We start from the raw sequence: 24,275 nt of genomic DNA, 5'->3' as shown, positions 1-24,275 counted from the left end.
TCAAAAATCCCATGGGCCTTCAAGGGGATTTTCAAAGCTCAAAACACAAAGAAGACATCAGAACACAGAAAACTTGCACATGCCCAGTAAAAATTAATACATGAATTAAACTGTAGTATCCTAATGGATACATTATGGCTATGCCAAGTGCTCTTGCTGCATTTTTTTTAAGTTTAGTCTATAAGACTTTGCACTTTCTCCATCATGCTTCATTCTCCTGAAAATTATAGCCTCTTGAGATTTTATATTATTTAATGAGATTTATTCACTTTATCAATAATAATCATAGTGTGCACAACAGCATTCATTCAAATTTCAACAACTTGGATATGGTTTGTGAAGGAGGGACCTTGTAGTCAAATTTAACTTCTGGTTAAGTAAATTAGCAGATGAAATTTAACAAGCTGAATGGGTAAATGTGTAAAATGCTACCATTTCACTGTTTAATTGTTTTGCTGATGTTTTCTTTAAATTGTCTTCCAGTGAATAAGGAGGAACAGAATAATGACCAAGATAATGGAGGGCACAAGACTTCTGTCCAAAACAATTGTGAGAAATCTTGAACCTCTTTAGTGGTCAGATGTGGAGATCAAATGCAACCAGAGAAGACAGATAACAGGATACAGTGCAGCCTGCAATTTATCTCCATGCAACAGTAGCATATCACGCATCCATCACACCTTCCATTTCAATCTATTATCAATTTGCAATGAGGAATTTACTCAAACAACAACAAACTATGATCTTTCTTTTACTGAAGAAAGGGGGGAGCCAAGCAAACTTATTAAACTTATACTTTACATTTGAATTTAGCTGTTTGTACCACGTGAGCAGTCAACCACTTACAAGCATTTGCAGACATTAAAAATAGTCATCAGCATTCTCCCTTCAAACATCTTTATATTCAGTGCTCTAACACTTACATCAGAAACTTTTTTTGCCTTGAACCTTAGTGATGTGTCACACATAAGTTTAAATAAAGATCCACTCAGATCAGCCACTAGAAGAGTCTTTATTTTACAGGCTAAAGAAGAATATTGACCTCCAGAAAGTAACCTTTTATTTCTGAAATTCAGCATGTTGAATTGGTACTCTTTTCCTAATGAATTATATGATTTATCCGTACAATTCTGCATGCAGACATGACTTACTAATCTGTTTCGATGCCAATTGAATAAAGCATCTCAGCAATTAGTTATCACAGAACCAGTTAGTTATGACTTAAGACACAAAAAATAGATTTTCAGAAACTTCATCTTGCCAAATAAAACACACACTAGAGTACACCTGAAAATACGACGGGGTTTTAAAAGAAGAAGCCCATGTATCAAGGATTCACAATCATGTCAAACAGGGATACATTTAATAAAAAAACAATTAAAGTCTCTTAATACCACTTCTAGAGACCTTACCGTCACAGAACAAAATTTCTGCTCAAATACGCAAACTATTTGCAATGACAGCCCAACTTGTTTCCAAGTCCATTTTCCAATTTCTCAAATCACAACAAAGAAGAAAACACTTTAAAATATTTATACTTCCTAGGGTGAGAAAAGTAATCAGAAGGATATAGAGTGCGACCGAATGTGGTGGTGCTTGCCATACAGACGAAAAGGGAAGGACAATATGCGGGGGGAAAGGGATGGAGGAGCGTAGCATGATGGAACTAAATAATGAGAAAGCACCTTTTCTGGAGGATGGGGATGGAGTGGGAGTTTGTATGTGACACAGAAGAGGGGGTGGAGGGGGGAACCTACCCAGCCGGTGTGCGTGTGCATGTGTGCGTGCGTGGCGATTGAGAGGAAGTGAATAAATAACCAAGTGAATAAATAACAGGAGGTGAGCGCAGACTGAAGGAGGCATGGCCTTGTCTAGTGCGGTTGTGCAGGCAATTAAGAAGAGGTGGAAGCTTAGCAAGGGATGGAAAGAGACTTTGGAGCGAGGGAGGGAGAGGGAAGGAAGGCGGACGCTCGAGCCACACGCCAGGTTTTCCTCTTCCCTTCCACATCCCGCAGAGGAGCTGCTGCTGCTGAAGGAACTGCAGCTCCTGCGCACAAGACTTCGTGGCTCCCTGAATAATTCAGGGAGGGAGGAGGAGGGGGGGAGAGAGAAAGGTCCGTCTCTCAGAAAGAATGCAAACCAAGAAAAGGGGGTCAGCACTAGGAAACTACCCACTCCGCTTGCCCTGCCTTCCCACCCACCTTTAATTGCCGGTCAAACTTTATTTGTCAAAAATGCTTCGCGAGGAGGGAGACGGGCTGGCACCGGAAATAATCTCTCGCTCCTGGGAGACCCGAAGTCAAGCCCGGGTATTGTTCCCTCGTCGCCGGAGCCCCCTCCCTCCCTCTCTCTCTTCGGGCGCTCGCTGGTTCTGTCAGGTTGCCAACGCAGCGCCTCCGCTCTCCTCCGGCTCTCCATCGAGCCCCCAGTCGCCGCCACCGCGGCCATTTCCCATTGCTCGCCTCCCCTCTCTCCAGCGGCAGAGGCGGAAAAAGCGCCGGCCTCCGTGGCCCTCGCCAACTCACCTCGCCGGCCCCTTGCGCGGCGACCGCCGCTCCCAGCCGCCTTTCTCCCGGGAAGCTGCTCCTGCTCTCCGTCTGCCTTGGCTCGCCTCTCGCCCTCCTGTCCGTCGGAGGGAGAGCTCCGAGCGCGCGCGCGCGCGCCGCTGCCGCCGCCTCCTCCGCCTCCTCCAAATGCCACCCCTGACAAGCGGGCGCGAACTCCGGCGATGAGTTCTAGCGCGGAGAGCTCCGGCGAGCGGCGCCTGAACGGGGAGGGGAAGAAGCAACTCGCGAAGGCGACGCCGCCTCAGACGCCCGCCCAGCACGCAGATACACAAAGCTCCCCGGGGACGCCGTCCTCTCCGGAGCAAGAGCTCGGCGCCCGCGCTGGCAGCAGCGCCTCCGCTCTTTCTCGCTGGTTCGGGGCTCTGCTGCAATGCCTGTGAGGCTGACTTTCAAAGCCTCACCCGCAGCCCGAGATCCTCCCTCCCCTCCCCTCCCCTCCTCCCGTTCCACCCTGTCAGCCCGTCCCTCCCCTCCCTCCCTCTCCCCTCCTCGCCATTCATCGCTTGAGCCAAGTTTCTCCGGTTTAACCTCTTTCTCTCCCGGCAGCTACAGCCAAGCAGATGTGCGAGGCAGGCTCGCCGAGGAGTTTGCCTGGAAGCATCTCTGCAACTGGAGAAAGACGAGGCTTGAAAATAAAGTTGATGTTTGACTGTAAGGACAATAGATAGACAGGCCAGCTTTGCTTGCTTGCATTTTTACAGGGCACGCATGCGATATATATATATTTAATACAGTATTGTACACTGTTCTGAGCGGGCGAGGGGGGAGGGGGCAGATCTTAAATCAAGGATATTCAAATCCTGTTCTGAGCGCTGTAAAGCCCCAAAGGAGGAAAGCTTTGCATAATTGCACCATATAAGCAAAAATAAGTCCTGGTGTTTTGCATTGCGATTTTTTTTCTGGAATAGTTAATGCACACCTTTGATGTGTTGGGTTCAATGTTCATTTGCGGACTCCAACCATGAGTGTGTGGAAGGTAATAGGACTCCAGTCAACAAATTTAAACACATTTTAAATTATGCTGAATTTCATTATTTAATAACTGTTATATGTATGTCTTGTTTGAAGCCTTTCAAGTCCACCTCTAAGCTTTCAAATGGGAAATACACGCCCCAGCTAATAACGTGAGGTCAAGAAGGACATGGAGTTGTCTGATATCCTATTTTGAAATATTCTTTCAAGGTTTTCTGTCAAGGGTGCCCCAGTATTACAGAGCCTGGACCCAGGTCTTGGTGTGGTGCGTAAGTCCATCAGGATGGGTGTCAAGTAGTTGTTTTCAACTGTTTTTACTATTTTATTCTTTGATGGTTTCTCTACTTTACAATCAGGTGATGTATAAATTTTATGAAATAAATGAGATCCAGAGGTGCATGTGTATTGGGTCTGAGTGCACCTCATAGTTTCCATCTATTACAGCACTTTCCAGCTGTTCAGCTTTCTCAAGAACTTCTGGAAAGTAAACTAACAGATAACTTCTATTATGTATGCATACACCTTTATTCAATCACATCCCTAGATCAGACAGTGATAGAGTGATGTATAGCTGCGCAAGTTTGTTCTTGCTTTTTGTTTACGGAACAATTATTTGGGTGAATTAATTGTGGCAGTGAGAGAGGGTGATGGGTGAAGGATCCAGCCTTGGGGATCTCTGAGTCCTTATTACTACCAACTCAATATGCCTTGGCAAATGTAACACCAGTACTGTAATACTGATATCCCTTGCTAGTAAATAACAGCCAGTGGGACTCCTCTGGAGTAAATAGTTTCAAACATAATACTCATTGAAACAATGATTTAATAACTCTCCCAAGAATGACGGCACAGTCTGATTAGTAAGGATGGCTAGACGTGTTTGAGATCATTTGAGGTAAAGGGCCAATTCAGACACTCATAAAGGTTCCTCTCCCTCTTCTAAAGCCCTGAAACCAGAAGCATTGTGGGGTGAAGATGTGATATTTCACTTAGCATAACTGCTGTATAGTGGAATCGGTCCATGGGAAATAAAGTTCTGTGGAAGAATATGTATTGTCCCTAAATGAATTTAGAATTAGGTTCAAGATAATTTTACGAAAGGGCAAAAAAGACTGTTATGTATGTTCTACAGATTAAAACTGAACCTATTTAAATCAGTAGCTAGAGTAGAACGTTATAAATTCATTTGTGTGTTGTAAGATAGCAAAGGAAGGAGCCAGAGAGAAGCCAGGGGTGGGGGGAGAAAAAATAATTACATCCATGGCAAAATTAATTTACAGTTTTACTGTTATTGCAGTATTTAAGAGGTCGAGAAGGGCAGGTTGCGATTTAGTTAAGGGAGCTCTGTTTCATTTGTCAAACAGAATGAAGTGTTTTGTATAAAGTATTGTAACATGATGTAGTGACCTTAATGCATTGACACTGAGTTCATATACAATGTAACTTATCGTAGATGTCATCTTCATTAAGTACAATAAGAATAGCATGTGAAGTAAAAAAAAAAAGTAAATAGAAATCATTGGAGTTTCAGATAAACGTACTGAGAGGTAAGTAATAAAATGTGAACATTTGTAAATTGTATAGAAACTGTGTGCCACTGTATATAAAACTGATCCTAAACAGACCACGACAGATGCAAGTGGTGGCTCCACGTACCATGTTTCTTCTCTTGCCACAGTTCTTTGCTTTTCCTCCCAACAGACTCTCAGCATTCTGTGACCCCTAAGCATGTTCAGTCTTTATTGCTTTGTTTTGTGACAGAACAGCAAGTGGAAGAATGATTGGAATGGAATTTTGTGCTGTGTTAGAATGAGTGACAGGCAAAGACTATCTGTTAGAAAATGACAGTGGAGTGGTGGAAGGGTGTGGCTGTCAAAGAAACAGAGAAGAGGGGAGTGAGGCGAGATGAATGATGAAACCATACATGAAAGAGTTAACACAATTATTAAGAAGTTACGTTAGGCTGGGATATTAACCAGCTGCATTCCACTGCTGTTTATGTGTAGTTTCTCAGACTAGCTTCACGCCATACATATTGGAGTCCTTAGTTTCTAATTCATCTCTATCTAAGGTGTGAACAACTTTGCATAGGATAATGCTATCCCACCCATAAATGTCCCCTAGTATATACACAGATAGAAAAGAATGGAAGACATGCTAATGCAAACAGCCGGGGGGGGGGGGGAGTGGTGAAACACACCAAAGAAAACCTAAGGTGGTGATGTGAGCACACCCAAATAGGCATAGGCTCATTGGGCTCAGATGGAACAATCAAAGGATGCAATGGAAAAAGAAATGAATGAAAATATCAGCAAGTGGAGAAAGAGTTGGACAATGCAAATGGCTATCATTTCAGACCAGGAGGCTGTGTTTATTTTATTCCTCTGGATGTTTGCAGACATCTTTAGAGACCTTACTGTTGTGCAGCAGAGAAAGGCCTTTCCCACCAAGAGATCTGCATCTAACATGGTTGAGAGCTCATTCTTGTTTCCAAAGAGACAGTCACTGAGAATGAGGATTGGGAGTCACAAGGAGAAATTGCTAATTGTGTTCGTGCAAACTGATTGGAAAGAGAAAAAGAAAAAGATTGTCCCAGAAGAACCCAACTATGCTCGTGATAATGGAGTCTGAAGGTTCTGTTTGACCCAGGTGGTGGGGTGTTCAAAGGATCCCTGCAAATGGAATATGACCCAGTAGACCTTCTTGCCATTGTTCCAACCACAACTGAGGGCATCGTTTTCCTATGATGGGTTAATGCATGTCATAATTGCAATTCACAAAATTATCCTTTGCTGTCATGGGATACCACATTTTGACAACTCGCCGGGGGGGGAGGGGCGGATGAAGCAAGTGACAGAAGGGTAAGTGGGGAAATGATTGACAGTGGGAGAGTGAGATTGAATGCTGGGTGGAGTTAGAGTGAGTGACAGGTAGAGGCTATTGGTTGGAAAAGGCCGTTGGGCTTCTTGGCACAGGGAGAATGAGATGAGACAGCTAATGGAAGTATCTGTAAAAGAGTGAGATAGTTAAGGAAAAGAGTCACTTAGGATAGGATATTGGAGCCATGCATATTTTGTATTTGATGACTACTTGTTCTGGATATTATATTCCTTAATTAAATACATGTTCATGTTTTCACTGTGTTCTGGTCTGGATGGATTCTAAGGTAAATATATCTAAGCCCATGTTGGATGCACTCAATAATAGAAGCGAAGAATTTTACTGCTCCATGTAAGTCATTATGTGGTGTATGCTCCCCCATCACCACAACATTTTTGATGTTGTACTGCTACAAACCTGGGCTATGCTGATATCTGCCTTGTGTTTCTCAGTGGCCCCATTTTGGCTGCAATCCACAGCTATGAAAATTGAAAAGCAACGCTAGAATGAATAGCAAACTAATCCATAGTACATTGTTGCTAATTCTACAATTTAAGTGCTTAAATATAATGGTTGATGGTATCAATATTACTGAACAATTAGCATATTCTTTAACTTCTGGTTTGAAGCATGTTTGCAGTAATAGTATTATTAAGGAAGTCACTCTACCATGGTTATATGTAGAATATTCTTATATTTGCTTCCCCTCCGTCCCCGTCTGCATGTCCTAATATGCTTCTGAAAGACACTGTCCTCTTTTAGCTGGATAGCTGTTCTAAAAATATACTTCTCACTATTCAGAATCAGAGAGTTCTGCATTATTAACACATAGATCAGACAGCCATGATCTGAAGTCGTATAAGCAATAAGGAAAAGATCTGAATGCTGGAGTTTTTTCATTATGCGATCCTGGAAGCTACCCTATAATGCTACAAAGAGGGTTTCATATGGAGAGCCAGTGTGGTGTAGTGGTTAAGAGCAGTGGACCCGTAATCTGGTGAACTGGGTTCGATTCCCCGCTCCTCCACATGCAGCTGCTGGGTGACCTTGGGCTAGTCACACTTCTCTGAAGTCTCTCAGCCTCACTCACCTCACAGAGTGTTTGTTGTGGGGGAGGAAGGGAAAGGAGAATGTTAGCCGCTTTGAGACTCCTTCGGGTAGTGATAAAGCGGGATATCAAATCCAAACTCTTCTTCTTCTTCTTCATATGCAGTACTTGCAGCATCTTGCTGACTTGGTTCATGTCTTTGGAGTTTACATAACACTGTCTGTTCTCCTTTCCCTTCCATATTACTCTGTGCCTTCCCCAGGTTTGGTCAGCTACACAAGAGTGCAGAAAGAGTTTAGATTAATTGCACCCCCTTCCAAGTGGCCAAAGCAACACAAGAAAAATGCTTGCCTATAAAGAACAAACAAACCAGAACAGTGGTTACAACACAACAAAGTTTAAAGAACTGTATGCAGTGGAATGCATACTGTAGAATGCAAATGAGCATTGTGATCACTGTTGACCCACAAATGGGACTGGCATTAAAGTGGGTAAGTTCAGATTGGAAAAAGTTCAAAGATTATCTACAGAAATACTGTAAAATTAATGAATGTTAGAATGATGTTGGATAGAAACTAAGTGGTCTTTTGCTGTAATGCTATAAGGGAATATGAGAAAATGGTTATTAACAGGTAAAAATTTAATGTTATAATATTTAAAAATTGAAGATTAAGATGAATGAAGAGGGGAGGGATTTGCTGAATTAACAATTTGAACTGGAATACAGAAAAGGAAGGCGTGAGGAGGTCCGGGAAATAAGCAAATGAAAAATATGTGATGGAAAGACTGAATTGTTTTTTAACTGTTTTTATTTTGTATTTTGTATTTTTCTTTTTGTAATTTCTTGAAAATCTTAATAAATATCTTATAAAAAAAATAAAGTGGGTAAGTTCAATTTTATTGTGTTTAGTTTTCAGGTTACGAAGGATGTGGCTCCTCCTAAGCTTTCCGAACTGGTCCTTTGGTCAAATGCAGAGTCCCACTGTAGACAAGGGAGGAACACAGACAAAAGGACCAAGATATTTTTTTTTAGGACCAATCCCTTGTCTTCCTCTAGATTAATATGTTTAAAAGTAAGTACCAACTCTATGTTACAATGATGTCTGCACATGAGACATAAAGGCTCGCAGTCTTAACCCCACAATATGGGAATCCCTTGCAATGCGGGTGGCACTGTGGTCTAAACCACTAAGCCTCTTGGCTTAGTTCGAATCCGTGCAACAGGGTGAGCTCCCATTGCTCTGTCCCAGCTTCTGCCAACCTAGCATACCAATGCAAGTAAATAAATAGGTACCACTGTGGTGGGAAGGTAAACGATGTTTCTGTGCGCTCTGGCACTCATCACGGTCCTCCATGCTCCAGAAGCGGTTTATGCTGGCCACATGACCCAGAAAGCTGTCTGCAGACAAATGCCAGCTTCCTCAGCCTGAAAAGCGAGATGAGCGCTGCACCCCATAGTCGCCTTTGACTGGACTTAACAGTTCAGGGGTCCTTTACCTTTGCCTGACCCAGCAGGCTTACCTTATGTTCTTAAATTTTTATTATTCAGGTGCCGATAATAGCCATATTCATTATCATTCTCACCAGTGATACCTCATCTATAAAACAAAATCTTATAGTTTCCCCCCTGCACAGCTGGTGAAGAAATGTGAGTTTGCAAGCATTTTATAATGATGCACACATGCAGTGAGACAGATGTACAGTGTACGTGTTGTACCTTGGAAGCAGATTCAATACACATTATTTCTGTCAAAGAATCCTTCCCCCTCACAGTTACAATTTCCAGCAACCCTTAAAAATGATAGTGCCCAGAATTCTTTGAAGGAAATAATGTGCTTTAAATGTATTTTAAATTCTTGAGGTTTTAAATTCTGGGGTTTTGATTTGTTTTAAATGTTGTATAGTGTGTATGTTATTGTTGTAACCCTCTTTGAGACCAACATGATAAAAAGTGTGATGCACATTTTTAAACTAAAATGATGTGTGCACAGCCTAAGCCATGTAGAGAGAAAACATTTTTCTACATTGCTTTTACACAGTCTCATAATCTAAGAAGTGCCTGGGTCAGTCACTGTCATGAAGATTTCCATGCTGATATATGGTGGGAATACTTTAATGAAAGCTTTCCTAATGCTTAGCATGTTTGGTGGCCTTCTGGGTCAATTTGACCAGAGGGTTTGTGTTAAATCAAAATGTTATTGCATTGGAAATAAAGCTTTGTCACGATTATAAATCTGATTAAAGGCTGGAGGGTCAGTATAGCAGTCTGACTCACCAAACACCAACTAACAACTGTCATCACAGGGTGTTTGTTCCCACTACAGTAGGTATGTAAGGATTTCTGTCGGCCTTTCCATGATATCAAACAGCTGTCTTTGCACAAGTGATTTATCTTTGAAAACTCTTTGATAAGACTACAGCATATGAAGAGAAGCTGCTGTAGGATATAAGCAGGATCCAAATTCAATTTTGTATAGATTGCAGCTTTCACTCTGAGATGTAATGAAGACAGACGTATTGCACTTGAGGAAGAAGAAAAGCCCCCAATAAACATTCATCAAGGCGTAGGGTCTTGCAGTACAGATAGTCCTTTCACAAAGAATACAAATTTGCCCTGTAAAAAAGGCACTGCTTCCCAAATGCCATGTTTATCGACCTCACTAGCAAGGCATAAGTATAGTGAAACTTTTTTTCCCTGATCCTTTCTTAATAATTGTGGTTTTCTGCAACAAACGTACATTTGCTTCTCAAACATTTCCCATCCAGATTTTATTTCTGTAGGATGAAATTCTGTTTCTCTGCTACACAAACCATAGTATTTGTACCTGTGAAAATGCTGTGATCAAATAGTGCCACTGATGTCTTTGGTGATGGAAGTCAAGGACCTGCACCATTATTTTGAATTTTTTATTCTGCGACATAATGGGTACTGCCATCCTTATTTATACAGGTACGTTGTCAAGGAACCATGACCAACTGCAGCTCCCTGTTGAATGCCCAGTTTGTGTGCCATCAATATAGGCATTTGTACAATTATTTATTTATTACATTTGTATATTGTCCTGTTCTTTGAATGCCCTCCTGCCTAGCACGCATGCCCCGGGCACCAGCAACTGACGCTATGCTGCTGGTCAGATCAGCAGGAAAATAGGTAAGGGTTTGAGCTCTGACATCACCAGGCAACAGGTCCCATGAAACACCTCAAACTTCTCTTCAAGCCCTTAAATAAATGATGTTTAATGGCACGCAGTATTTCTCGCAGTTCAGAAGTAGATGCTGGTTTACCCCCTGCTTCACCTTTGGTGGCTTTTTAAATATTTTGCCTAGACAGCCAAAATACCTAACACTGACTGTCATTCTGGGTAGTGCCTATGAACAAAACCCCCACTGTTAAGTAGCTGTTTTGCACAGTCACAAGATTTGCATTTTGACATTCAGTCACAATAGCTGGCTGCATTATATGATTATTTGGAGGTTGCATTGCCTATCCCACAAGGAAAACATGATGTACTGCCTCACTGAAATCAATGAGAACTTTGCCAGTTATTCCATAGGATGCCTTAAGTTTAGTTGGCGCATAACATTGAATGAAATATAAATGAGAAATGGCTTTCAATTAACAGCAATACCTCATTCTCTTTCCACTGTCATTTCACTAGATCTCAGTGTTCTTCTTGACTATAATCCTACATTGGCTCTAATATTTATTCAAAAACTACCTGCAGTAGTAGCCTTCCACTAATGTACTTACATCTGTATCTCCATGGGGTTTCATGTTGCTTGCCTTGTCATTCAGCATGCCTAAGCTACCTTTATGCAAGATTACGCATTGCTATGAAATTGGTTTCATTTACGTGTTGACTCACCAACCCATCTATCATTTCAACCAGCTATTTCCAACAGCGCTATTACCACATAGACTCACTGGGAAGTATGAAAGCACAGATGATTGTAAATTTTCTGCAGTTAAAAATAGACAAAACAGAGTTGTTTATAACTGGCTCTTTTCACCATCTCAGTCTCTTAACTGACTCATCCTTAAAATCCAGTCTAGGTTCACATTGTAAAGCCCATTTTGTGGATAGTCGGGTTTACTTTGCTTCCTCCTTATGTAGTTCTTGTCCACCAATCAAAATCTCTTATAAATAAATAACTGGAAATGATTCTGAAATCTTTGCCTTTCCTCTTGTCATTCATGTCCCATTCTCATTTTATGATTGCAACAGGTAGCCTGTTAAATTGCCAATTGATCGGATTACCAATCTCTCTTTGTAGTCAAAGATGTTTATTTACTAGGAAATAATAGTGTATTTCAATGTTATATAGAGATGTGAAGAAAACAGGGAACAAATGTGTTTTCTACTCCTTCTCTGCATTTATTGCATCATGTAAACAGAGAATAGAAGTTTTTGCATTTCTCCATGTGTGATCTTAGAGGCACACATATATCATGACACATACTGTACCATAGCTGCAAACTATATTGCCATGGATTGATTGATTGATTGATTGATCAATCAATCTATATCGTCGATCTATCTGTCATCTGTCATCTATCTATCTATCTATCATCTATCTATCTATCTATCTATCATCTATCTATCTATCTATCTATCATCTATCTATCTATAAACCTATAAACATTGAACAATTTGAGTGATTGTCTACAAAATGTTGCCTGTAAATGGTGACAGTCAAAAGGTCCCCTGGCTGGGGTGACTCACGCAGCTAGTACAAAACTTTCTGTAGCTCCAACAGACACGACAGACCACCATTTCAGAGCAATGCTAATAGCTGTTCTTTGCTTGTGTAGAAGTCAAAGAACTGGGCTTTTACACAGGAATTACAGTATCGTCAGTCTATAGAAATGCAATTTGTCCCTGTTTTACAGGATATTACATGGCTTTCTATCACAAATGAATAACTAATCTTCATCAGTTAGAGCACAAAGTAAACGTAAGCTGTTTCCAGCTTTGCTACTGTATTAATAATCTTGCAACAAGAGTTCAGCTCTTCTACCTTCTGGGAGGGTACTATTAACAGACATGCGGTACCACTTAGTGTCACCCAGCGGTCACAATAAGGGTGCCTGAAGGCTCTAGTGTGCCCACCAGTACCTTCTATGGCACCGGTGAAAGGTATCAGTAAATATCTCTTCAAAAAGCCCACAATGCACAAGAAATAATTTGTTCTTTCTGCTTAGTTCCTGTTTGCAGTTCTCCTATCCTGAACACACACATCCTTTAAAAAGTCCACATTTTATTGGATGCTGGGATTGGGCACCCACCCTCTAAGCTGTTTTGAACAGAGGAGAGGTGCAAAGAGTTTCTCTCTGTGAATGAATGTGGCCGAGGCTGATATAGGTGTCTTTCCCCCTATTGATGGGGTGCCTTGTGGGAGGCATGCCACCATGATGTGGTCATCCTGTACTTTTTCTGCTCTTTTATATAATCCAATACTTCCACAGCATCCATTTTGTGTATTGCCATACAGCATGGCAGCCATTTTGTGATTGGCATCCATGACACTGACTCATATTCTACCCATATGTTCCTGCTGGCCCCCAAAGGTTGACATTCAAAGTCCTAATCGTAATCAATAGCTGGCATGCAGTGCAATCCTATGCATGAAGTAAAGTTCATTGTGTTCAGGTGGATTTTTGTGTATTCAACAACCAACTCCGCAATGAGCCATCAACAGGCTGGCTACGTGGGGAAGGTAGCTGGTGTTATTTCTAGCCCTTGCTAAATTCATGAATTTTTGAGTTTGCACAAATTCCAATGTTTTACTGATTCTAGAGGTTTGGGAGGGCTTGCAAAAACACAGTAACTCTGTTGCTGATTTAAACCTGCATTATACTGCTTAGATTAGAAAGATCATGCCTGTCCTTTTTAATATGAAACATGTACATGGGAATGCAGCACTATCCAGAGAAATAAATGGATTGGTTTTGCACATCTTTCTGATCCAAGCTGGATATGGTCATGGGAATTCAATAGCAATTTTGTCTTTAAGATGTTGCCACAAACTTTCTGATGATCAAAGACATGGGCTGAGATCTAAGACCAGACAGCAATAGAGACTACTTTACAACATTTTTGCATTTGAAGTGTTGGAGTAAGAGTACTGCTACTGTTTGTTTGAACAAGGAAATGTATGAAAGATAAGATCTTGAATTAAAATAACAGAGAGTTAACTAATGTCTTGTATGAAATATATTTTCACAGTAAAGATTATGTGTTAAGTTCTTTGAAAAATCCATTTTAATACCTGAGATTTTTGAAACAGTAAAACAATTCTTTATTTCTTTACTAGAAATTTTAATGTTCTTGCCAGGAAAATGCTTCCTTCAAAACCTCTGGATACTGTCTTTTTCCTCTTTTTGGTAGATAAACATACAGCAAAAATCCCATTGTCATTCAAGGTCATCTTCACTAGGATAACCTGTTTACATTCTAAATATGGCTAAAATTCAGCATTTTCTTAATTGACCTCAGTGGGAGAGTTATATATTACAATATCTCATTGTAATCCAAAGGATTTAAGCCTGAGCTAGACATGGTTCTTGATCTTATTTGGAGAATACTCTGCTTTTCAGTCAGCCGTACTCCTAGAGCAGTTTACAGATAAAATTCCAGTGTTTAATTAAACACATTTAAAACTGATAGATCTAAAAGGCTTGAGCAAATAAAATGTTCTTCACCTAGTGGTGAAAGAAAGAGGAAACTCCCTGGGCATAAGTTTCAAAGAGAGGGAGCCACAACGGAAAAGGCCCAGTCATTAGGGGAGGTGTACAATTGCAGCCTAAAATAAATGATCCCACACCTCCTCCTCTCTTCCCTGGAAACAGGCAGCCTCACCTACATGCTGAGATAATATATGATGGGGCGTATGAAGGTGTGTGAGTTGGCCCAAACCATTACTGACTTGTTCATAGGCCACACCATCAACCACATGTGTGAAGGAGCTCTATTCAAACAGTGTGGCATATATGTAGCGCTCCTCCACATGAACTGGGGACATTGGGTCACTGGAAAACCTCCATGCATGTAGAGGCCCTTAACGTTGGGTGAGGACTGGTATGGCCACTGTACACATTGGCAATGGCAGCAGAGCTAGCTCACACAGGCTGACAATCTCCCTCACATGTTCTTTCACATTCACATTGTTTTTGCACCCCAGCTGCTCCACTTAGCAGGAAAGCCACCCACAGCCAATTGCCCAGGGGAAGTGACCTTGTCGCTCCCCCTTTTTCATGCCACCCACTTCAGAGCTGCATCACCAGGGTTGGTCTGTCAGTAGTGACCCACTATCAACAGCAGCCCACTGGAAATTAGCCGCAGTTATGGCCATGTTCTTGTTCTTCACAGGCAGGGTTCCTTCAAGTGGCTGTTGTTTTCCAGGTACAGCAGAAAAGGATGTGAGAAGCTGAGGTTGCTATCCATCGCTAGGCTTGCCATACCTCAGGAAAAGGGGGAAGGGGGATTTTGCTGAATCGGCAAAATGTCAGGGAAACCCGGATGTATGGCAACGTGATGGAAAACAGCTCCAAAAGCTTAAGATCACTATTCTGGGAGGAGGTTTCTCTAAAAAAGCTCAACAATTTCGATTTGTTCTCAAAAAACCCACAAAGCTCAGTAAAGACTAGAATGCAGTGTTTACACAGACGATATTAAATTAGATCCACTGAACCTCTATTGCTTGGTTATCCAGGTTTTTAGCACAACTTATATTTGATGGTCAGAGAAAGGAATAACATTTTAAATATTAATAAAGTAACTAAAACATGCTATTTAAAATTGAACATATTAAGCAACAAACATACTGCACAAAGATTGACAGGCAATCAGTCAAGCATTAATAATGAATGCTTATGCACATTAAAAGGTCCTACATCAGTTCCAAATAGCAAAACCCAGAGGGATTTCACCAAACCATATCAAGACAATAAAAGCCCACCCCCCTGCATGTGCATGAACAAATAATTTCAAACTGGTTTTAGGCTTAAGTGGTTCTCCTCAAAATCAGGTATAAAAATGTTAACTAGCAGTGTTAAGCAATATTTCGCTATGTATGGTTTGTTTGTCAATTCTGAAAGGTGTTTTAACATATTGTGATAAAGCAGAACACAGAAACACCAATATTTTTTTTAAGGAAAAAAACCTGAAAGGTTTACTTACCCCTAGGATATTACCATACTTGGCAGCACTGGGTACAATTCCACTTATAATGATAGAACTGAATAGTCATGACTTTTAATGGATCAAATCTACGCAGTCCATCAGCAGTGCTGTTAAATCTAATCAGAAGTTGGGTTGTAAAATTAATGGCCCTGTATTCTCTTTAAAAAGGGAGTATTTTAATAAATTTGGATCAGCACCGTATTTTGCCTCTCCCTCAGCATCAGTGATGGTAAATTTCAATAGCGTTTGAGGGCTCAGTTTAAGCAAACATCCAATAGAGTGACTAACAGGATGATTGTATCAGAAAAATTAGTGTCTCTGTGTTATATATTAATCAGGTTTATAGTCCAACAAAATGAGTGAATATTAAACTTAATCTCTTAAAATATTATCAGCCAAAGTAAAATAAAAAAGCCAGGTCCTGAAAATAATTAGTATAACGAATTCTCTGGCTAAAAAAATTGTGGCATATCATTTGCACGATGGACTTCAACTTGGGCAAATGGAACTTGCACTTCGTCTCCTTCTTCTTGCAGTCTGCTGTGCTCCACCAGAATTTGCTCCAGTAGGTTGTGGAACTTTCTGGAGCAGATCGAGGGGAAGGGACACACAGGGACTGAAGTGGGAGAAGGCAAAGTGCTGTCATATCCATCAGTGTGACGTTGGAACTCACCCTAAATTTTAAGCCTCAGGAAATACTTTTAGAGCAGTATAAAAGGCAGAAACACTAAGAAGATAATGTTGTTTATAAACCGTGCAAGAGCAATGATCTTGGGTTAAAACCATAAATGTATGGATATGGGTAACTAAGGGGAAAGTGCTTGAATATATTTGAAAAGAGATTAAAAGTCCATTCTCCTGCTAGAATTTTCAGAGGGCTTCTTGAAGAGTAGCTGTCCTTAGATGGATTCTGTCACATTACAGCCACTCTTTTAGATCCTCATGGATGAGTCTATTTCAAGGCAGCTCATTTTAATTCTTTACTTTGCTAATGAACTAGAACTGCACAAGGTACTTGTAATGACGTGTTAGGTTTCGTAAAAAACAACAACAACCCCCCCCCCCCTCAGGCTGACTTAGGGTTCAATTGCTAATGTGGGAATCTATTTGTGTGTCCATTGAAAAGAAAAGCAGGTATTTCTTTAGCATTGAGAGTCAGGTGGCCAGGCCTTGAATGACTTCTGTGGTATGATGGATAATTATAAGAGAATATAATATTGATGAAAATTAACATAAGAAAACAAAAATAAATAGTGTGCTAGATAGACTAAGTGGTAGATGCATGATGGGGTGGTGGGAAGTCGTTAGAAACTCAAGAAGAACGTATTGTGATGTGAAATAAAAAATATCACCATTTTCTTTTCTTTCTTCTGGATAATCCTTTTGTTTGTTATTTCTTTTTAATCTCAATAAAGCAATAAAAAGAGAGTCAGGTGGCCAGTGTGCAATAAAGAGATAGGTAAAGGTAAAGGGACCCCTGACCATTAGGTCCAGTTGTGGCCGACTCTGGGGTTGTCGTGCTCATCTTTCTTTACTGGCCGAGGGAGCCCATGTACAGTTTCCGGGTCATGTGGCCAGCATGACTTCAGCCGCTTCTGGCGAATCAGAGCAGCGCACGGAAACACCGTTTACCTTCCCACCAGAGTGGTACCTATTTATCTGCTTGCACTTTGATGTGCTTTCGAACTGCTAGGTTGGCAGGAGCAGGGACCGAGCAACAGGAGCTCACCCCTTCGCGGGGATTCAAGCCGCTGACCTTCTGATTGGCAAGCCCTAGGCTCTGTGGTTTAACCCACAGTACCACCCACGTCCCTAAAAAAGAGATAGTATACAACAAATCATTATATAGAATACTTCCACTTTTCCACAAATATCACTAGTGTAGTTTTATTTGTACGTTTCTGGGACAGAACCTATGCGTTTTTACCTATGTATGACACAATGTACATTGACACTGTTCTAGAAATATTTCCCCCCGTTAAAAGTACTGGTTATTTTAATAAATGAAGTGAAAACTTGCTGATAGGCACAGCAGATATAGTAAGTCTTATGCAGAATTTGGAATTTGCTAAAATTCCAAGTCATGCCAAACTCTCCGAGTCCCATTTCAGTAAAGCCCTTCAATTTCAAAAGGGATGATTTGTGAGCCATAAAGGGCACAATTCTGGCTCGCTGCCACTCTTGTGGAGGGTGGGGAACTTGAACATTGAGCTGTGTTTGATTTCCATGCAGTTGCAGCCCAAGCTGAGTAGGCGGATCTGCGGGGGAATTTCATATTATCAGACAGATTTCCAAGGGATGAGATGAGATGAGACAAGCGAAAAGGTGTAGGCAAGTTGGCCTTCTATTTCCAGCAACCAGCAGAACCACCATGCTGATTGCTGTAATCTGCTCAGCTCCCAGCATGCAATCTGATACTATAAGTACAACCTAGCACTTTTGTCCCTCCAGGTTGCAGACTGACTCTCAGGGTTGCTGGGCTGCAGCCCTGTGTGCTTGTTCTCGTAGGGAAGTAGGTTAGGAGATAGGTGGCATGGCTTAATGACACGGAGGGCTCTTGCCTTGTCACACCAACCTAGCATGCATTAACATTGTTGATAGGGCTTTTGAAGGAATTGTGTGCATTCAGGACAAGCAATGTGTCTGCATGTGTTTGGAGCTTCTGCAGACTGTGAAATACTATTGGAGTGTGCAACCCACAAGAGTCACATTGGGTTTCTTTTTTCCCTTCTCTCGTGGACTCACATGTGCACAGACAGCACTCATATATGTTCATATACACACTGCTGAGAGGTTTAGGATCTTTGGCATCCCTGTCTGCTATCTGCCTTCAAATCACCTTACTGTTGTGTGGATGGAGCCTACTGAGGAGTTGAGTATCCTGTACTTAGCAACTAAATTTAGGTCAGATGTGGGTGAATTCAGGATATGCCCAGATGACTTTCTGCAGGGAGCTGGAATCTGGCTTGTTCCAGGGTCATCAAAGCTCACCATAGAGAGTCTTATGCCATATTAGTTATGTCAATCTTATACATATGCCATGATGACCATGTCATAAGTTCAGATTCACACACACATTCTCACACAAGTACTAGACAGTGGACTTACTTTGTAGGGACATGCAGCAACCACAAAATGCCCCTTGTCTCTGTAGTGTTTGGAAGCAACCTATTTCACAAATGCTGTGTCCTATGCAGGCATGAGTCAAACCAGTTAAACCTAAAATTCTGTTTTCACACCCACTACCTATAATTGGAAATCGAAAAATGGCTATAAACTTTCCACCTTTAAACAGAAGTGGATGGAATTTGCAGACAAAAGAGCTCCTCCAGAGTGGATCAAGCCTACCAAACCATAGGCAAATCCATTCAGGGATTTTTGTGCAGGGAACCTTTAAAGCTTATTGAAAAAGAAGAAAGATTTTCTCACACATTTTATAATAAAAAGAGGAAATAAATCACATGAAAAAGCCTACAACAGAAGTGAAAGAGAAAGAAAGTAAAATGATCTAATGAACTTGTCCTAAAAGTTTGCAAACTCATCCACCTTGGAAGAATGGCAGATGAAGGGGACTAGCAGAAATGACTGGCAGAATCCGAGACCAGGGAAAAGAGACGGCGGAAGAAGATTGGAAGAAATTTAAGAACTATCTTAAGAAATATTGTAAAATACATGAGTCTTAGAATGATGTGGTTTTCTAAATCAAATGGAGTACAGCTGTAAAGACTAAGTTGAAAGGAAAGTAAGGATGATAATTAGACAAAATTAAGGGTAAGGATTTGCTGAACTAAATTTTTGAAATGGGAATGCAGAAAGGGGAGGTATGAGGAGGTCAGTGAAATAAGTTTTAAGAAAATAAGGTTTTGAAATTATACTTGTTCTTTTTTATTTTATTTTTGTTTGTGTTTGTGTGCATTGTTATGTCTGTTATAATTTGTAAAATCCTAATAAATATTTATTAAAAAAAAAGTTTGCAAACTCATAACCCAACTAACGTAAACTGGGGGGTGGGGTGGAGTATATACCAGAATGAAAACCAATTGATTAAGAGCTTATTTTTAATTTTTGTTAGGAGACAAAGTGATTGGGAAGGCTGCCAGTGTTCCACTGCTCTGCTGGCTGGAGCTGGGAGTAGAACAATAACCATGTGAAAAACACACTCTTTATTTCATGGGTAGGCAAACTAAGACGTGGGGGCCAGATTCAGTCCAATTGCTTCCAAATCCGGCCCGCGGATGGTCCAGGAATCAGCATGTTTTTACATGAGTAGAATGCGTCCTTTTATTTAAAATGCATCTTTGGGTTATTTGTGGGGCCTGCCTGGTGTTTTTACATAAGTATAATGTGTGCTTTTATTTAAAATGCATCTCTGGGTTATTTGTGGGGCATAGGAATTCATTCTTTTTTCTTCTTCAAAATATAGTCCTGCCCCCCACAAGGTCTGAGGGACAGTGGACCGGCCCCCTGCTGAAAAAGTTTGCTGTCCCCTGCTTATTTGCTCTAACATTCTCCCCAAATCACTGTGATTGGCGTGCTCTTGGAAAATAATTTACTATGATTAAAACCTAGACCTCCCTGCTAAAACAAACGATTCCCCCATCATTTCTCCACCCCTTTTTCATCTCCACCTCCTCCTCACTCAAGCTCAAGGTGTTTCCCTCATCAGCTTGATTTCACTTTTTTAAAAAATGAAGTGGTCACTTTATTTTAAATGGCAAAAAGCAGCATTCACAGAGCAAACTCAGGACTTGAGGGAGTGCCTGATCTGACAAGACAAATTGTTAATGGCACAATATGAATCGGGAATGTGACAACTTCCCCTGAATCACCTCTACCTGAATCATTTTTCAGGATATGCACATAATCAGTGTACACACCTAGTAAATACTCAGCTGGTAGGGGCAGAATTTTGCCTTATATGTTTAGATAATTTCAGTAAGAGGTCCATAGGTATTGCTATTTTTATGTTTCAGGAAATTCCAGATGAACACTTGGAGTGTGCATCAATGGCTAATGGGTAACCAGCATATATTGCTAAATAGTTGCAATCTTTTTACGAAATGAACATTTCAAGTTCAGAAATGTATTTAATGAGGCTACACAAAAGATATAAAATCTGTCTCTTTATTACTGCCAATACATTCCCCCCCCCTCAGTGTTTTACTGTTATTTTGATTCCTTGCAATTCCCAAAGTTGACTCTCTACCAGCCTCTCACTATGTGAATAATTATCACATCTTCGTTTTAGAACTTGCCCTCGCACCCTTTAGCCTGTTAATTATCTTCTGACAAGACAGCCTAGTCTCTTCCCACTGACATTCATTTCACTCTTAATTCTAACTGCCCCTTTTTCTGTTCTTGCATTGAACAAATTCATAACCATTGTTGTTGTTTGTTTCTAGCAACCAACCTACAAGTGACTTTTCCATTTTCAGTGTATTGCTGTGTTTATGCCGACAAGACTATGTTATACAAAAGTGGAAAAAACACGAAAGGAAAAAATGAATGCAGCTTGCAATGCAAATTTATTGCATCTCACATCTGTGTGGGTTTATTAAAAAAAAATCAGGATGGTTTATGCAAGCAAGTTAAAATTAGCTTGTCAGCTGATGCAAAGATTGAAGTGGACTGTGGGCTATGAAAAAACGGGTTAAATTTCTTTGTCTTTGTGTGGCACAAGACTCTTCATTGTTGCTTTTATGATCACATGTGATTATCCATGTACAACCTGAAGTTTCAGTCCTATATCTACTTACCTGGAGTAAGCAGTACCAAAATCTGTGGGACTTACCTCTGAATAATGTATATTATTCGGCAGAAATAATAATTTTTTAAAGGATCATTATAAAAGCAATCAGTGTCTTCCAGTTCTCACTACCAAACTGCATTCTTAGAGGTTTCTGTTTCTAATTGACTTCTGGTGTTATGTAGGGCACCACTGAAATTTTAAAGTCCAAAGTCTGCCACTGCTGACCAGCATACATTTTATTGCTGTGTTATGTTTTTCTCCAGTTTTTATTGATTTGACATGGTTGTAGTTTTCTCTGTGTGTGGTTGTAACAGCAACATATAAATGTTTAAGCAAATGAAGAAATAAAATGGCTGCTATGAGAACCAGGCCTTTGTTGAAGCAGAAATCAGCTGTGTATTGTATTAAAACACCCAAAAGCTCATAGCTCAATAGGACTCAATAAAAAAACAGTGTTGCAAAGTGTGTGGTTGGTAACATGACCCCAAAGTGCTGCTTTCAAGTTGTGAAATTGCCATTATGTTATGGCTGTAATGGCTTTGCATTAAAAACATTCTTGCTCACCAAACTGCTTCTGACAGCTAGCAACATTTTGGATCTTTCAATAAATGTAATTGAAAATGTGTTGGGTAACTAAAATACTCCCCCCAGAAGTGAGTGGCTTCAATTATATTTATTAAAAAGATTCAGAATTGCTTTTCTCCCATGCAGTGTAATTATAAACGACAGAGAACAATCTGCTATAAATGTAGAGCAGCTTTGTAGGCTGTTATGACAACCCAAAGGAAAGGAACTTGCAGGTGGGGGGGGGGGAAACACCCTCCGTTCCCTTGAAAATTTTCTTTACTATTTTTAAAATGTCAGTAAATTTCTATGAATATAAATGCTTTCCATTTTCACATCTATTTAATGCTGAGCAAGTAAAATCTGCTAAACATGTTTGTCGCAATGCACTGCACAAATTGTCCTCTTTGGATTTGGTCCTATTCTCCCTCACCCCATTCCAAACGCCTATTGAATTCAACTGCTTTAGAGAAATGTGTATTTTTATGCAAGAGTAGTGCACGATCAGCGGCTTTTTCCATTGCCTGAGAGATGATTAAAAAGTAGATAGATTTGAATAATAAAATAAAAGGACTGTGCTAAGCTTCTGAGGTTATACCTCAACAGATGACAGCACCTCTTTTTTTGTAACAAGTGAGATGGTTGGCTTCTTTGGTAAAAATTTCTGCTTGCGCTGTATTCATGCCATGCTTTTGCTGAGGGAAGAAAGAACAAGCGAGAAAGCACAGAACATACTATATGCATCACTGGAACTTATTGCTTTATCTTTATTGCATTAGAGTAAATGACCTTTTTTCCCTGTTGCCAAGTCAGTCATCATATTTTAGTTCTGCCCTGAATCCCTTGTCAGGAGCTGAGATCTGAATCTGCAGAAAATAACAAGAACAACCTCGGTAAATGCCTCGCTTTCAATTAGCATACTCAAAATATCACACTGTTCCTTCCTCACAGTTTTGTAAATTCACTTTTACAAGCAACTGGCAGCTTTACAAGTGCTTGAACAAGTTAATTAATCCTATCTATGGGAGAACCCTAGCCACATAGTAGAGTCAGGGTTTTTCCCCCCAGCTGGAACTCGTCGGAACACAGGACACCGTTGCCATTCTAAGAGAACAAGGGAGCTGTTCATGGTGAGTTTGGAACCTCTTTTTCTAGAAAAATAGCACTGAGTATAGTTGCCCACATAACCCTGCCGTATATGGCTACTTGCAGGATCAGTCCACCCACATCACCCTCACTATGCAACAGACAAAGCAACATCTTGGATGTACATTGCGAACCCATATAAAATTTAATCACATGTGCCAGGAGAATCTCAGCAGTGGTCACCTCATAGCTTTAGTAAAATAAAATATAATAATAATAATAATAATAATAATAATAATAATAATAATAATAATAATAGCTTTGAGAGAGGGCTGTAGTTCAGTGATAGAGCATCTGCTTTGTATATAGAATGTTCCAGATCCATCCCCAGCATTTCCAGGTAGAGCTGGGAATGTTTCCAGCCTGAAACCCTGACAAGCCACTACCAGTCAGTGTAGCACAGGGCAGCCCCATCCCCCACAAAAAGGCACCCTGTGTCCATTTCCCCCCATTCTCCACTGCAATGTTTAGGGCAGGGCACAGGGCAGCGCATAGACTGAGGTAGCTATACAAGAAAACCATTGATATTCCTTAGACACTATTTTGAAAAGTGCTGCTATAGCGTGTTTGTGAAACCAGGCATACAACAATTCTGAGAACAATGTGTACATCAGAGGAAACATTTAAACTTCTTCCACTGGTGCACTGATCCAACTGTACACATCATGTCAATGTCAACTGCACCCAGGTTGGTTCACTACAGGTGTGTTTGCTATACAAGTGGACTGGTGCAGCATGTGGATTTCCAGCCTAAACAATTTAAAGTAACCCTGCACTGGAGAAAGGACAGAAGTAGTAGAAATAGTTGTAGCTTTGCTCGTTTTTAAAATCAGTATTTAAATTTTGGCTGGGCCTTTTCAAGGCATGGTTCAAGCATTTGTTCTCCTCCCCCTTGTCACTCTTTATGTGTAATTCACCATATGTGCTTAGGGAAGAATTAATTGAGGACTAATTACTAATATTCTCACCAGTTGCAGTTTCAATCCCCATATGGGACAGCTGCATATTCCTGCACTGCAGGGGGGATGGACTAGACGATTCTCAGCATCCCTTCCAACTCTACAATTCTCTGATTCTCTGATTCACCACCTTCCCAAACCCACAGGAAAAGAGAAGATATAGCTGAATCTTTGAGTCCTGTTTTGTCCAATTTGCTTTTAAAAAAC

The 24,275-nt window shown here is 40.6% G+C and overlaps 1 protein-coding gene and 3 long non-coding RNA genes across 4 annotated transcripts in view; 2 read left to right on the top strand and 2 right to left on the bottom strand.

The window, feature by feature from the left end:
* The window catches only part of NRIP1 (nuclear receptor interacting protein 1), an 84,530-nt gene extending 81,590 nt beyond the window's left edge, over positions 1-2,940 (bottom strand). Inside the window, exon 1 of the mRNA XM_081199616.1 lies at positions 2,526-2,940. The gene's annotated coding sequence lies outside the window, so the exon portion shown is untranslated. The remainder of the gene's footprint in view (positions 1-2,525) is intronic.
* A 139-nt stretch (positions 2,941-3,079) lies between these two features.
* LOC308590070 overlaps positions 3,080-24,275 on the top strand; it is a 22,864-nt gene continuing 1,668 nt past the window's right edge. The window contains exons 1-2 of the long non-coding RNA XR_014009676.1: positions 3,080-3,218; positions 7,730-7,958. This is a non-coding gene — a long non-coding RNA (uncharacterized lncRNA). The remainder of the gene's footprint in view (positions 3,219-7,729; positions 7,959-24,275) is intronic.
* Positions 3,833-6,675, top strand: LOC308590084. The gene is made up of 2 exons (XR_014009689.1): positions 3,833-4,049; positions 5,241-6,675. It is a non-coding gene; the product is annotated as an uncharacterized lncRNA (long non-coding RNA).
* LOC308590044 overlaps positions 22,711-24,275 on the bottom strand; it is a 25,471-nt gene continuing 23,906 nt past the window's right edge. The window contains exon 3 of the long non-coding RNA XR_014009627.1: positions 22,711-22,829. This is a non-coding gene — a long non-coding RNA (uncharacterized lncRNA). The remainder of the gene's footprint in view (positions 22,830-24,275) is intronic.

This window comes from Podarcis bocagei (genome assembly GCF_964188305.1).
Source record: "Podarcis bocagei genome assembly, chromosome: 6".
Classification (NCBI taxonomy): Eukaryota; Metazoa; Chordata; class Lepidosauria; order Squamata; family Lacertidae; genus Podarcis; species Podarcis bocagei.
This window is presented reverse-complemented; position numbering and strand designations above follow the sequence as displayed.